We start from the raw sequence: 5,465 nt of genomic DNA on the forward strand, positions 1-5,465 counted from the left end.
TCCTGCCTCAGCCTCCTGAGTAGCTGGGATTACAGGCACGCGCCACCATGCCCAGCTAATTTTTTGTATTTTTAGTAGAGACGGGGTTTCACCATGTTGACCAGGATGGTCTCCATCTCTTGACCTCGTGATCCACCCGCCTCGGCCTCCCAAAGTGCTGGGATTACAGGCTTGAGCCACCGCGCCCGGCCAGCTATTGTCTTTTTAAGTGTTCTCCATGCTAGCTGGTATCCCTTCCCTGTACCAGTGTTTCATTTAGATAATTGGACCAAGCGTTGGCCTTTCTTACTGTAATGCAACCATTACAAAAGCTTGTTTATACCAGGCTCTTTTCATTTGTCGGCCTAGTGACTTGATCATTTGTCCCTTTCCCGATAAATTGCTTTTCTGCTGAGGAAATGTTCATCCAAGTCACTGTAGTCAGATCCAAGCTATATCTTTCCATTGACTTCAACCCTTTCTGTATTGCCCCCAAGATATGCTTGGTTGATTTCTGATCTTCCTATGATATAGATAATAGAATCCATCAATACATTGGATTACCAAATTATGTGGGCTGTCTTCAAGAGTCTCCATATATCTGTGGAAGGTTGATGGTGGTCACTATTCATCTCCAGCTGTCTACCTCTCATCATGAATAGTTTTGAATTAACATATCTCCTTCAGTGGTGGAGCTCAAAGACTATTTGCTATATCCAAGACAGAAAAGATCTTTGCATAAGGCCTCACCTTTGCTAGAATATTTATTATGTGACCATCATCATCATTTAGGATCGATACCTTGCCCAGAGATAGTTATTGATTTGGAAATGGCAAGAAGCAAACTAGGAAAGAATTAGGAAAGGAGGCCAGGTGTGGTGCCTCACATCTGTAATCCCATCACTTAGGGGGGACTAAGGGGGGAGGATCGTTTGAACCCAGGAGTTCAAGACCCACCTGGGCAACATGGTAAAACCCTGCCTCTACAAAAATACAAAAAATAGCTGGGCGTGGCAGTGCCCAGGTGGGTCTTGAACTCCTGGGTTCAAACGATCCTCCCGCCTTAGTCCCCCCTAAGTGATGGGATTACAGATGTGAGGCACCACACCTGGCCTCCTTTCCTAGTTTGCTTCTCACCACTTCCAAATCAATAACTATCTCTGGGCAAGAGTTTTTAGTTCATTTAAAGTATCCTGCAATCTAACCTATCCTATCCTGTAATCTAACCTATACTATAATGTAACCTAACCTAACCTAACCAAGGGCCTCTATTTCCAGGCCAACCGAATTCTCAAAGCCACAGCATTGTGGATATAGTTATTATTTAATGCCTTTTTGACCTTTGATCTTATTTTTTCTTTCATTAGCTTTTCCTCTTCACCTTAGTCCAAGAATAAGCTACTGTCTCCATGCAGTGAAGGTCTGAATCTCTTTTTATGAGTGAACTCTACCTTCCTTCAGTAATTGTACCCACACTCTGAGGTCTCTAAAGTCCACAATGGTGATTAGATCCCTGGTCAATGTTTATTGGATATTCCTGATCAGGAAAGCAACTGCAAGGAGCGTCTTGTCTTTTGATCAGGCGTTGCATATCACTAAGGGTTATTTTTTTAAACTCTATCTTTTCTCCACAAATTCTTTTATTAGGGTTTTTGCAGTGTCCAAATCAGAGTCAATATGAGAACATATGGTGGAGAAAAGACTCAGAAAACTTTAGAGAAGGCCATCACATCTCAGAATTTTATGTGACCATCATTCTCCCTTTATCTCTGGATACAAGTTAAAACGAAGTTCAGAGGAACAGAACCTAGGCCTTCCATCTAAGTTGGTTGTATGAGTATTTGGATCTAATGTCCAATAAGCCAAAAATGTCACACACTGGAATTCTGTTTATTCTAGGCAGACCTAGCAGCAGAACCTTGCAGCTCCTGCAGTTTGAAGTCATGGACAAGGTTATTCTAGCTCCTAAAATGAATATTTACACCAATACCAGCACCTAGCTGTTACACATGGGAAATTATATACTGGCCCTACAGCAGCAGTGCTTCAAGTTTGGGTACTAAACCTCAATCTCTTTTGTGGGACTTTACTCCCCAAATGTCAGTGCCTGGGGAATACAGCTGCCCTGTCTTCTGAGATCATGTCCGTGTTAGGGACAGGGGTGAGATCTGGGCTCCATAAAGGGATGAATTATGGTGGTGATTGGCCAGGTAACTTGGGAAGATTTAAATTCTGCCTTGGCCCTATCACCCTGGTGTCTTCTGCAAGAGATGCATGTGCCTAAAGAGTGGCGAAGGAAAGTAACATTGAGGACACTGGCTCCCAGACTATATCACCACTCGACTGAGCTGACCACAAGGAAGTGGTCAGTAGAGAAAGTGTGGAACTTTCTTAGAGAAAGTGTGGAACTCAGAACCAAAACAGTATAAATAGCTTAGCCTTTCCCTTAAGTCAAAATCAGATTTCTGAACTTGCCATTCCAATGAGAAATAATATTACAGCCACCAGCTCCAGAGAGAATGAACCCAGAAAGAGCCTTTCTACCCGTACAGGATTGTTTATATTCTCAGGGTCCACCCACTAGAAACTGTGGTTCAACAATGCCCAGGAATCTTACCCATCAATTCAGCACTCCTCCACTACTTGGGTAGGAGGCTGGGAGCAGACTACAGAGGAGCTTTTAACTCCTTTGCCTAGAAGTCAATATGGACACTATTCTTAGCTTGCTTAGATGCTTTGCTGTGGCTACCAGGTACATTCTTACAGTATATGCTTGATTATGTGTTGATATGTGGCTGGATCATTGACTAATGCAAAAGGTAACAGAAGAGGTACCATTATAGAATGCAAACCCGATAACTTTCTGTGAGAATCACATCACCTATATGGGATTTCTTATTTTCTATCACATTTTTTGATTATTGGTGAGATTCTTTATCAGGGAATTTGAATCTTTGAGACAATGGTTTACTATACCATGGTGTCACAGTATTTTGAGTCTTCTGGGAAATGGCAACTGCTGCTGTTTATGGTACTGGGAGAAAAAGTGATACTTTCAAATGCTGTTATAAATGCACATATGCTGAAATTTGAATATGGATGGACTATGTTTTTAAACGATTTGTTGGGGTTTTTTGTAGTTTTTAAAAAAGCAACGTAAACTACATGTGAATACTTCACATGCCATAATTTTCCACATGTGGAGACCTTCTGCAATGCTAGGAAGGTGCTGTGGCATGCCAAGTTGCACTGCTTAAGCCTCATGGAACTGGAACTAGTGATTGTATCTCTCAGGGTGCAGGGATATGGATTTACCGTGCTGAAGGAAAACATTCAGAGTCATATTCAGAATTTTCAGCTTTAGGCTTTGAAGACAACTATACTTGGTTTGGCTTTGTTTTAGTTAGGCTCCATGTCAGTTACCTTTTGCTGCATAAAAATCTAAAACTCAGTGGCTTAAAACAACCATTTGCAACTCATTATTCTGTGGGTTAGCAATTTGGGTTGGGCTCAGCTATTTATAGCTCACCTATAAATAGGTGTCAAATTCCTATTTATACATTGAAAGAAATCCTTATAAGTTGAAATAGGGGTATTAAACTCCTAGTAAAGTTGAATTCTTATAACCAGAATGGTTCATAGTCTGAGAGGAAAGCAAAATACAGGAAAAAAAAAATGCCCTTGAGGTCAAAATAGTAGGTCCAACACTAGGCAGTGAGATCAAAATGCCTTCTGTTGTTTGAGAATACCCCGAGGTTCAACATATTTATTGAGGTCCAGGGATGGTCCCCCATGCTGTCACTGGGCCTAAACTCGGACAAGCTTTTTTGAGGCTGGAGACCTCTACCTTTACTACCTAAGCTGTTTGCTTCAGAACAGGCTTTCCTGTCACTTTTGCTGCCGTCAAAGTTGTCAAGATCTGTGATCCCATAATTGCCATGGATGGTGCTAGACTATGCATTGTCATTCATTATGAGTAAATTAATGTATTTGGGGCAAAATGTCTCAAATCCCATCTCACTGGCCCCTAAGTGAGATATCCCCACTCAGTTCACTGTTGGGTAAAGATGTTCCAGCAAAAGTGGTTTGGAATTCAAACGCTTGAGTCATCTTTCTGCTGTCATAGTGGTTGGATCTCAGAAGCTTTGTTGCTCTTTCTGCCACTGGACCTTGGCCATAGTCATTTCTGTCCCACCTGACAGATGTCATTAACTTTACATATTCATTTAAAATGTGCTCGTCTATTTATTATTTATTCATTTGTATATTCATGCATTCATTTGTTCATTCTTCATTTTTAATTGCACCTCAGGTTAAATCCCAGGGAGAAGGGGTTGTGGCCATGATCCCTTCTCTGACAGAATGCCCTTCAAGCTTTGTATCCGTAGGGACAGTCTGTCTCTGTTTCTTTCTTTTATTGTCCTTTCCTCTCTCCTTGGCTCCGTGTCTCTATCATCTTGTTACTTGCTCTCACTTGCTCTTACACTCAAACAAATGTAAGTAGCTCTCTCCTCAGGCATTCTAGTAACTCACTGATTAGCTAAATAAGAAAAGGTGGATATTATAAGGACATCAGCAAGCAGGAATCGAGGCAGTTACGCTCTTCATCTCTCTCTCGGGCTACATGATGTCTCGCTAAATGTCTCTGTTATTGTCATTCTCTCTTTCAGCATCCCTGCTTCTGTGTGTACGTGTCCATAGCCCTAACCAGTGGCCTACTGATTTTGTGCATGAGTTCTGCTTTTATTGTTACTTTTTCTTGCCATGATCCTTCATAGATCCCTCTCTTCCTCAGGACATTTTGGTAAACTCTAACTCTCATTTCTAACTGCTGATGTCTTCACATTTTTGAATGGGAGAATCATATGGGCATAGATCATCTTCTGCATCAGGTTACAGTCTAGGTAAGTGACTCGACAGACTTGGCTACACCTGGGTCAGGGGTACATCCTGTGGCTAGACGGTGAGGTCATGTAATATAAAACTAGGCAGCAAGAGCAGCAGAGGTTGCAAGCAGGTAGTGGACTAACAGGCAGTAATTGACATCTTCATATGATCTGTTTCTTGCCCGTTAGTACACTAACCTTTCTCCTATATACAGCACCAAAGATGTCTCTGCTTAAAACCACCTACCTATTACACCTCAACCACAAACATGTGCTTCCAGGAGAGAGACAACTCAGTTTCGTCTAGAAGCCATATGAAAGGATCACATTAAAAGCTGCCTGTCTGGCTCACGCCTGTAATCCCAGCACTTTGGGAGGCCGAGGCAGGTGGATCATGAGGTCAAGAGATCGAGACCATCCTGGTCAACATGGTGAAACTCCGTCTCTACTAAAACTACAAAAAATTAGCTGGGCATGGTAGCACGTGCCTGTAATCCCAGCTACTCAGGAGGCTGAGGCAGGAGAATTGCCTGAACCCAGGAGGCGGAGGTTGTGCTGAGCCGAGATCGCACCATTGCACTCCAGCCTGGGCAACAAGAG

The sequence above is a fragment of the Cebus imitator genome, unplaced genomic scaffold (genome assembly GCF_001604975.1).
Source record: "Cebus imitator isolate Cc_AM_T3 unplaced genomic scaffold, Cebus_imitator-1.0 Scaffold376, whole genome shotgun sequence".
Lineage (NCBI taxonomy): Eukaryota > Metazoa > Chordata > Mammalia > Primates > Cebidae > Cebus > Cebus imitator.